Source organism: Lepeophtheirus salmonis, chromosome 4 (assembly GCF_016086655.4).
Source record: "Lepeophtheirus salmonis chromosome 4, UVic_Lsal_1.4, whole genome shotgun sequence".
Taxonomy (NCBI): Eukaryota; Metazoa; Arthropoda; class Copepoda; order Siphonostomatoida; family Caligidae; genus Lepeophtheirus; species Lepeophtheirus salmonis.
In genome coordinates, this window is record NC_052134.2 from 30,460,255 (window position 1) to 30,470,058 (window position 9,804).

Genomic DNA, 9,804 nt, shown 5'->3' on the forward strand with positions numbered 1-9,804 from the left:
CTTATATCTCATTGGCAATTTCTAAAATTCTATTTTTAGAAAAATCATTTCACTTTCAGAATTGACCTTCGGAGATGGGAGTATCTAGGTACATAGGTATATTTATCTGCCTTCCTGTCTATCCTACTACCTTTGCTGCTAAAAACAATACCTATATTTATATTTTATATGTAAGAAAGTTTTCATACTGAAAATTATCATTACAAACGGGCTGTAGTCAAATATGTACCTATATCCCGTCTCATAGGTAATTATGTATCTCCTGTTTCCTTTCATCATACATACTTCAAATATAATATATTAGGTAATTATATAAATATATGGACAAATATTCCAAATGTCCATTATGCATATATTTATTAGTCTAAACTTGAGGGGTGTGGAGGAAAATAATGTTGATATAATAACAACGATAACTGTGGGTTCCATCGACAAGAAAGATCATACTCCTAAAAATAAAGCAATAGGGGAATGCTTTATTTATGGTTAAGGGTTACTTAGCGGAGATCCCTTAGTTGCGAATGATGTTCGTGCAATTTTAATTTTTACGGTTGTGAAATACAGAGTGTTCGAATGGAAGACGATCAAAGGTGCTTGGGACTTATTAACTAATAATCTTATAGTAATTTAATTCATGATTTTCGATGTAACAGATACTACAAGTATTATTCCCTGTGCCTAATTTCTTGGAATTGCTCTTTACCATTAATTTGTCATAATTTATTCTCAAAAGCTTATCCATGAAAAGGATCCTAAGAAAGTTTGTAAACATAATATCAATATAATATTGTTTGCTGGATTCTAAGCGAATTGGATTAGCATATTGAATATATTTTTAAGTGTTGAAATAATTTTGTAGGCAAATGAGATCATTTTAATTCCTTCAAAACAGTGAAAATCATTTTGATACCAACAGTCCGCAAAGGGAGGTGCTATGTGTATGCTAGATACAACCAAAATCATTCAATTCGTTTTGGCTCATCTAAATGCTGACAGATCTTCTTCAATTGAGTAATAAAAAACTATTTAATTGAAGAGGAAATATCAATCATAATCACTGAAGAAAAAAAAGAATGCCCCGGGTGAGGCTCGAACTCACGGCCTTCAGATTATGAGACTGACGCGCTGCCTACTGCGCTACCGAGGCGGATAGAGGAGTGAAAATCTATTTTATATATTATTTTTTTTAAAAAGACATGACAAAAATCACCTCAAAAAATTCAGTTTATAAATATATGTAGAATATAAAGATTAGAGAATAATGAGGTGGTTATTTTTTTTACAACCAATCACAAGAAAGCAGGATCAATAACAACTAATTCAAATGAGAGTATATGAACGTTAAATAATGCATTGAGACTCACCATCGTAACCTTACTGGGTGTATCAAAACTATCTCCCAATTCGGAACTATGTACTTTAAGATTAAGAAAAGCCAAGATGTTTAAGACTTTTTAATTTAACCCTTATACATATAATAATCATTATACACTGATATATACATGTAGTGGGGATGTATTTTGGGGATGTAAAGAAGAAATCAAAAATTAATATGGTAACCTTGACAATATGAAGAATATTTTGGAGGAGAGCAGCTTAATTTTAATGACTTTTCATTATTTCAGCTGCAATCAGCTGTTATAAGGAAGAGAAGAAAATAAAGAAGGACATTGACAATGATTACTCAAATGTCAATCGTCAATTCTACTCTGAGTCCAACAAGGGCTTACAATTACTTATAACTCTGCAACAAATCATCCGGGATAACCTAAGTCTTTTATCAGCACACGCGAATATTCAATCAGGTTTTGAATATAATTAGGAAAAACAACAGATGTTCATCAATCCATCTTCATCAATATTTATAAGAATAGTAAATACTTTAAATAGGCCTAAATTTAGAATAATGGTAAAATATTTTCGTGATGGAAAGATACCTGATGTTTGACTAAACTAATTTAATTAAAAAAGTGAGGTGTTTTATACTATAGTATTAGTGAAATGATGCTTTGTAGAGGCCGTTTAAAATTTGATACTTTTACAAGGATGGGACCGATTTCAAGTCCCATTTTAAGGGCTGATACAACTATAGTATCAATGCCTAGATTGAGTCTTTGAATTTTGAGACAACTTTGACTCAAATCTATATACATTTAGAAGACTAGCGACTCAACTTGATCACACAATCTCGATACTAGGACTCGCGACTCAACCTGTAGTAGAAGATATTTTCAATTTTTTCACTGCATATAAAGTTCTCTTTAATGTATTTTTCCTTTTCTGAGAACTTGAACTAAACTTGATGACAGTTTACATGGACTTGGACTTTTGGGCAAGGATTTGAAACTTGACTCGGACTGGCAGTTTAAGAGTGGTTCCCCATCTGTCTAAATTAAAGAGTCTGAACTTTTAAGGTAATATAAATCAAGTCCATATCTCTTCTAGGAAAAATATATGGTGCTTAAATGTAAAGTCATTTCTCATATTTAAAAAAATATATATAAATTCACAAGAAAAATATAAATTCCAAGAAAGTCATAATTTTTTGAAATTTATATTGATTTTTTTAACTTTTTCTATTGTGTATTCTTCTTCAATAGTTTTAAAATATATACAGGTTGACCATAGGTCTTACAAAAATGAATATTGGGGTTTTTGACCTTCGAGTCGAGATAACCCTAAACAAAGTTGTCAATAGGGGTCAGATATGTACTCAAAGGGAGGAACATAGACTTGTCCAAAAATGAGATTTTTTTTTGAATCCCTCTTGGAATTGAAGGCAGGTATGTATTGCAGCTCCGCCTTACTGAAAGATCAACTTATTTGTTTGGGAGGAATTGCACTCTAACCATGGAAGGACCACAGGCTCCAAAACATATGAAATGTTATCACCCATTTTCATATGAAAATGATATGTTTAATGAGACATTTTTTGATAATGTGGCCAATATTTAGTCATTTTGTTGGCTGAACTTTTGATCCAGATTCTATTTCTTCTCATCCAATAAGGCAATTGACGCTCTGTGCTAGCAAAATTCTAATAAATTTTGCCTTCTTTGAATACAATTCATCGGGGCATCATCTGTGACATTCTGATCATAGCGAAACTTGAGGGAAAAAAGCACCCCTAGATCGTTATGGATGATTCAACACATCAGAGACCTTAACACAGATCTCCTTTGCCATTTTAGCCATAGCTCTGTATGGGTTCCTGTAAATTTTAGCTCCTTTAATTTTCCAGACGTTTTCCGGATTGCTAGCTGACTGTGAGCATCACCTCCTTGCCCATGTCGTCCATATTTCTAGTGTCTCAAATCTTCTTGATGTTATATTATATTTTAGATAACTGACACTAATTGGAGGTCTAAAAATCCCAAGTATTTGGCACGATAATTTACCAGCATGATAGAGATTTTGAAGATCCGTTATAACTAATAAACTTATAACTTTAATTGCATTCGTTTTATAGCAGAAGATAAGGATAGGAACCAAATTGCGCTCCAACCAATTCCATACCAGATTGTTCTATGATGTTACGTCCCAGGCAGTTTAGCACTGGAAAGTTCTAAACTGGCGAAAACCTCCCCCCTCGTACATATATTATAGAATAAATGTATCTTTCCCATATACTTAAAGATTTAAAATGAGTTTTCCCCCGACTTGAAGTCATTTGTTAGGAATTTTTGTATTTATACATGTAAAATGAACGCATTTAATTCAATTTAAATATATTTTAAAATAGAAAATATCAAAACTGTATCAAGGATATTTCATTTTATCACTTACTTCTTATTAATTCCTGCCACTTCTAAAACTTCCCACAGCAGAATACCCCAGGGCTAAATACATAGGGCGTAACTTCCGGTCACACCCTATGTAATACATGAGTCAATCGTAAATTTGATCATTTTCTTTAACAACATTAAGAAATTATAATAAAAACCATGAGTTTTTCTCTAATAAATACATTCTTTCAATCCTACGTTTTGCATTCTTATAATTATATCATTAAATCCGCTCATTTAGCTCTTTAAAATTAACTTGAATATAAAATATTATTTCATTATCTTTTTAATTTAATTAATTTAAGAGGTTATTATTCTAAGGTCAAATATTTCTTGAGAAAAGATTTTTTATCAGCAAACTATATTCTGTGATATTAGTGACAAAAATATTAGTTATTTTATATTGTAAATGATTAGTTTATTTTTTTACTTTACTTTATTAACTGCCATTTATTGAGATTCAACTTTAACATGATACAACACCATTATAATAATGAATAAGAAACCACATTTTTTCTCAAGGAAAGATTTTGCAGATTTCCATGCGCATTATTTAAAATAAGGCAGTCGGGATTGACATCTAACTTATCTAGACGACTTTTTATTAAATATCTGGGGTTATTCTCCAGGACTCTTAGAGAAAAGGCTCTCGTTACTCTGCTGATGCTCAATGTCGACAAATCAATAATATCCGGAGTGTAGGGTCCCAATTTAAGGTAGTCCCAATCTGTTTCACATCATTGCTTCATTGCACGACCTCTCACTAAGAATTTGTGTCAAGTAGAGGAGGGCTTCCTAGCCTTTAGTTGTCCGATTGAGGTGAGTTGATTACCTTTGTAAAGTTAATCACAAGGTTGTGCCTTATGGTCTTACGGTTTTAGCGGTTCAAACGGTTACAGTTCTTGAGGTGCTAGAACTGAAAAAGTCAAACTGAGACCGCAATCTATTGCTGATTGGTCTTGGTTCTTGTACTTTTGTTCCTATATAGAATATATATAAAGAAAATGCAAGTTCTATTGTAGAAAATTAATTATCTGTAATTTTTTTTTTTAGTTTTTTGTGTAAATGCAGCGTTTTACAATGATTTTTGTCACCAGGGTGATACAGTTGTATCTGAGTTCCAAATAGCTAAGGGCTTCTTATGGATCTGGAAATGTAGATTATGGATCAAGGTCCTCTTCTAAGTTTGTCAGAGGCCTATAATATGATAATTGTTATTTTGATATTCAAAGAAAAATGGCATTTTTTGAGATAAAAGATTGGATGTTTATTGCAATGTATACTAGTACACATTGACCATCAGCTGGGCTGTTGCTGTACACCTTATCTTTCACGTGGCCCCAATGTAAAAAACTATTTATTTTTGGAAAAAATTTCATATATATAATTTTTTGAGTAAAGAGTAAAATTTCCTTTTTTTTGGGGGGGGGAGGGGGGGATGTGTGGCTATTTTATTAATAACTTAGAAAAGTAATAATTAGTTTAATACCAGTAATAAATAAGAATCGTGCACCTTCCTTTTACGGCTGGTACAACGTAAAAAAAATATAGAATTGACAATAGTGGCGCCATCTGTGAGAAAACCTCGGGACTTGTTGAACGATGTAATAATATTACTTTTATGTGTGGCTGTAACTAAACGACTCAAGGACCCTTGGTCACTAACAATCATGATTTATAGATTTTTGAAATATTAAAAAAGTAAATACTAAACAATTGGAGGAATAAAAATGGATTACTTTTTTTTATTTGATTAAAATGACTTGTAATAAAATTTTAAAATGAGTCATTATGAAATTATATTGTTTTATATTAAAGTATGTCTTAACAATTTTGTTATGCTAATATAATAGTTAATAACTTTTTTTGTACTAAATTTCATACGATAATATTGTCTTTAAATGAAATTACTCACTGTCACATGGCTGACAATGAAATTGTTTTTGAATTATATTACACATAATAATTTTGTCTCACAATCATAATGCACACAGCAATTTAACCACGCAATTTTTTTTCAACCTTTTTGCCTCAATCATTTTACCAAACACACTATAAGAAAAAACTGAACCGTTGACCCAAAATTGATTATTGTTTTGAACTTATTAAAAAAATACCCAAAGATCTCATGATCACTTTTACAAGGTGAATAATAAACCAAATAGTAAAAAGTGCGCCAAATAACGTTGTGGTCTTATAATCGTTTCTTAAAGACAAATTTTTAGAATAGGGCGACAATATGCATAATCGATAATTTAGATAAGATGTATTTTTTTGGCTATGTATCTAACAAATGGGCTAAAAAGTCCCAAGTGTAAAAAAACAACATATACTTTTTTTTTTTTTAATTATTATTATTTATTTATTTTTATTTTTAATATTTGCTTTATGGAGCAGAATCGTCAAAAAATTAGTCAAAAATAGTTATTTCTATACTACGCATACAATTTCATTATTTAAGAAGATGAAGTGCATCAGGAAAGTGATGAGGATTATTACAACAGCTCGTAAAATATTTTATTATAAATTGATAAGACTGTTTTTGAAGCTAAGATTGGGAGTGAGATTATTGTTTATCATTTATCACATGGAAGGCGTTATGAAAATGATTCTTAGCAAGTTTCATTTTTTTGAACAGGTTTAACGACCAGTCATTATTAGTAATTTACTATTTATTGCTTATTAGTTATAAAAGCGAGAAGACAAAAAGTAATTTATTATTCCATATTCTACTAATTATTCAAGCTGGAATTTATTGGTGCCTAGGAGAGAACTGAACAAACGAGATGCAAGGATAAGCCGGAGGAAATCCGATCAGATAGAGCGTCTTGTCTCGTATCAACGAAACGTTGACTTCGTAGGACCAGTTGTTCAGATCCCAGACATGGTTCCAATGTCAATCTGGCGTGATTCTGGGGACTTTAAAGGTATTGTTGAATCAGATAGGAAGTCTATTCCTCCTATAACAAAGGCTCAGATTGAGCATTATGTTATATATTGGCAAAGAGTGGGGACATTCAAAATTTTGATATTGCGTCCATGCGCAAAGCAAAAAAAAGAAGAAGAAAGAATCAGTCTTGGCCTTAGCTTCGTGGAATCAAAAGAAGACATACATAAAACACGATTTTCTTGTATAGTTGAAGCTAAAATGAAATATATATATATAATGTATAGTTTCTCATCACAAAATCAAGAGAGGTCGTTAATAGCCATTTTATGAATGTGTGGCAGGAATCGGTCCTCATCGGTAAACATGTGGTTTCCGCCCTCCTGATAATGGAAAATTTTGTTTCTAATGGTAATCCGTATATATTAATGTCATCTTCAGAGACACTACTGACTTTTAAACGTCCCAGAAAACTATCTGGTATATACCACTGTAACTGTACAAAACTACATTTCAAGTGTCAACAATGACAATGATCCTCAACCTGAACGTTTCTTTAACAGACCTAAATTTGTTGATGAGTTTCAAATTACAATCCTGAATTATCTATTAAATACAACATGGAAATATAGATTTGGGTCTGCAAGTCTAAAACCGCTATCCTCAATCACAATTATTTGGCACATCCCTTTCACCATTATTAGGTGAAGAACTGTGTCAAAGTATCTAATAAGGATATCATAAAAATTAAGAAGAATACTTGATTATAAGCATAGTCTCCAGTATGGAAAATATAACATAAATGGAGAATGACTGCCTCCAGATTTGGTGACATAGGTAAACCATTTTCTTAGGCGATACTTTACAAAACTGGCAGAGTTAATATATCAGCCTAAAAAATGGTATCTGGTCCTATTTCCCATAGGAAGGCGAATGAGTCTTCTGGTATAAATAAGTTTACACAATTACCAAAAAAATTGTAAATAAATGTGGGCTTTTCATTGATGAATATTATCCCATTTTGGCTACATCTCCCGATGGACCCGTGGAAGAAGACTCAATCATCAAGTTGAAATGCCCTTATTCAGGACGTTATTATAAAATTGCTCCAGGATCTAAATTTCCATTTTTGGAGATTAGTGGTTTTACCATTTTCCTTTTAAAAAACTACAAATGCTCATTCAGTTGCCTTCTAAAGAATTTCCCAGGATATATAATATTTTATTCATCTACCTGATGGATTGTTAACAAATTTAGGATCGAGAACTTAGGTCGAAGGTTTTTTTTTGTTACAAGTAGTTTGAACATATTGATCCTTTGTGGTCAACGGTTCTGATTTATCATCTTCATCTTTTGTTGGAGTTAAAATACCCTCGTTGATGTTCTCAGTCTATACCTGCTCCACTATCACATCCAAGTATTAATCAGGAGTCATTTTAGAAAATAAATCCTAAAAAGATTTTTTTTTTCTCGAGTAACGTTGAAAAGTCCTTAAAATATTTTTTTTTTACTTCAATGACTTTTTTATAAAGAAAAATCCAAATTTTTTTAGAAAACAAAACATTTTGGAGCTTTTTTTCCCATAGAAGTGATATTTAAAATTTCTCCTTTTTTTTTGGGGGATAAAAACCCTTGCGGACGCACCTGAATGGTGTGCTTACATAAAACTAATCTTAAACATAAATCATGAAAATGAGAAATTCCTAATATATTTTTGTGTAAATATATACGCCCCAATATTTAATCAACATATATTGAGTCTAGTCTATTTAATAAACAAATTTTCATACTAAAGCTTTTAGCTGGCCCAAAAACTATAGTATATATTATTACCAATTTGCAAGTAGGTCATAAATCATAATTCCAGTTATGAACAATATACGAAAAAACAAATTGTCTAGTAGTTATTACAACTCGACCAATTAATCTGGGTAAGAGATTTAATAAATAATTTTTTGGCCCTTTGTTAGGTGTGAGTCCAACTAATATCCGTACATGTGGACTTGTAATATGAACATCCATTCAAAAAATACCCGCATAATGTTTGAAAAATGTTATTACTTGTTGGCAAGTATAATTGAAAAAAAAGGATCTTAATATATTGGTGGGTACCCATTTTTACCCTGATATTTTTCATCTATCTATCACAATTTATGGGTCAATTCAAATCTAATCTTTTTGGATAATAATATCATTTATCTCATTACAATAACTATCTACATAGCTTATAAACATTATTGTTTCTTGACAATTCGAAACCCACCGTTACTCCTCTCTCGTCATAAACTAAAAGATTCTTAATGAATCCCTATTACCCTTCCAAACTTATAGGCATAGCTGATACATCCATCCTTGGCCCTTGGATTTGTGGTCACAAGACAATCAGATTTTTTTGCTCAATCCTGTACGCATCCCGAATCAATACATTAATCAAAGTCCTTACTTGAGTGATGTATTTGCAATAATAGAATAGATGTCCTGAAGTTTCCCTATCATGTTTAAAAAAGGAGCAGTCTTTCCTTCGGCGTTCTTTTCGATTTATTCACAAATAAGGACAACGTTGCCAATCGCCAAAAATTTTGGAGAATATACTTCGGAAGTCTTCATCGAAGTTTGACAGACAAAGTTGGGATTTTAACGCTTCTAAACGTATGTAAATGGAATTGGTGGTCTATAAACTGTATTAAGCGTTACTATTTTTACTGAAAATATTTTTTTCAGATAAAGGAAATTTTGAGGTGTGGTTGATGTGTTAGCAAGCTGGGCTTGTCAAATGGTAGTCAGATGATAATCTTTAAATATCTGTCACTTTACTTACAACCAAATATATGTTACCCCATTGCCCATCTATTTTGATTACCATCGACGTCATATTACAGAGTGGCTCATTAAAATCTGAATACTTTGAATGTGAAACTTCAACAAAATATAATTTATTAATTAACAATAAAATTTCAACAAAATTAATACTATAAATTGATGTGTGTCTGAGCTCCCTAAATCAGTAATGTAGCCATCCTTAGCGGCAAGGATGGCTTTCAGTTGGTGGTGGAAGGCACAGCACATGTTGAAAATACAGTCCTCTGACTTGCCGTCGCAGTACTGGCTGACAGTGGCTTTGAGAGACTCAGT

The 9,804-nt window shown here is 31.7% G+C and overlaps 1 non-coding gene across 1 annotated transcript; it reads right to left on the minus strand.

The window, feature by feature from the left end:
- Positions 1 to 1,074: 1,074 nt before the first annotated feature.
- Positions 1,075 to 1,147, minus strand: TRNAM-CAU (transfer RNA methionine (anticodon CAU)). The gene has a single exon. It is a non-coding gene; the product is annotated as a tRNA-Met (tRNA).
- Positions 1,148 to 9,804: the final 8,657 nt, after the last annotated feature.